Raw genomic sequence first — 1,415 nt, 5'->3', positions numbered from 1 at the left:
TGCTCTGTTTTTGGCACAAAACAAAACCAGTTGCACAGTCAGAGTCTAACTTGACAGTCATGGATTATTAACCGGTAAGCCACACTGAAGAGGCTCAGGGTTTAAATACCCAAAAGCCGAAACCTGGTTTGTGGATATCCCTAACTGCATAATATTTCTATTTGTGCTGTTAAATGTTTTAATTCTTTCTGTTTTCCTCGCATACTGTTTTTCTCTGTTATCTTGGTGCGCTACAGTGGATTAATTTAAGACTTTAGTTCTTATTTCTAGCAGGTAGATGCTTGTTAAGCATCATTACGCTTCGTGCAAATTTATAATTCATAGCTATTTAAAGTTATTATAACTGCAATCCACCTATGTCACTGCTGGTGATATCATCAAATTTAGAATTTATCCACAGATGATATGAACAGTAGTAACATCTAATTTCAAATCTCAGCGTTTGAATGTTTCATTTATATATATATATATATATATATATATACACACACACACACACATGATGAGTTACTTTCAGTTTCTGTCTACCAAATTCACTCATAAGGCTTTGGTTAGCACATGGCTATAGTAGAAGACACTTTCCCAAGGTACCAAGCAGTGGGACTGAATCCAGAACCATGTGGTTGAGAAGTAAACTTCTTAACACACAGCCACTATATATGTTTGTGTGTGTCTTCTTTATATACAACATCATCACTTTAACATCCACTTTTCTATGTTTGCATGAGTTGGACAGCATTTATTTTCTACGTTGTGATACATGTTCCTCACACAGTATTTGAAATAAATGACACCGCCCCAGTGATAATGAAACTCTGACATTAATTTTAAAAAAACATGATGCAATATTAAAAATATTAAAACAAGGAACATAAATATACACATATGTACGTATACATACATGTATGACAGGGCTTCTTTCGGTTTTCACATCAAATAAATCCACTAATATGGCTTTGGTCATCCCAGGCTATAGCAGAAAACACGTGCCCACGGTGTTACAAGCTGGGACTGAACCCAATACCCTAGGAGTGGGAAGCAACCTTCTTAACCATATAGCCATGCCTGTATGTATGTATATATGTATGTGTGTGTCTCTGTGTGTGTGTATGTGTTTGTTTACGTCTTCGTAACTTAGCAGTTCTGCATAAGAAACCGACAGAATGAGTACCAGGCTTAAAACTATAAGTACTCTGGTTCCTTCGACTAAAACCCTTCAAAAGGCGCCCCAGCATGGCTGCAGTCCAATGCCTGAAACAGGTGAAAGATAAAAGATATCTATATACATAGATATATATATAAAAATCATGTATATAATTATATAAAATATACACGTATACACTTATATCTATACCTTGAAATATATACACAAATATACATACGTCTGTCTGTATGTTTATATATATATATATATA

This window comes from Octopus bimaculoides, chromosome 20, assembly GCF_001194135.2.
Source record: "Octopus bimaculoides isolate UCB-OBI-ISO-001 chromosome 20, ASM119413v2, whole genome shotgun sequence".
Lineage (NCBI taxonomy): Eukaryota > Metazoa > Mollusca > Cephalopoda > Octopoda > Octopodidae > Octopus > Octopus bimaculoides.
The sequence above is the reverse complement of the archived record's forward strand: the minus strand, read 5'-3'. Positions refer to the sequence as shown.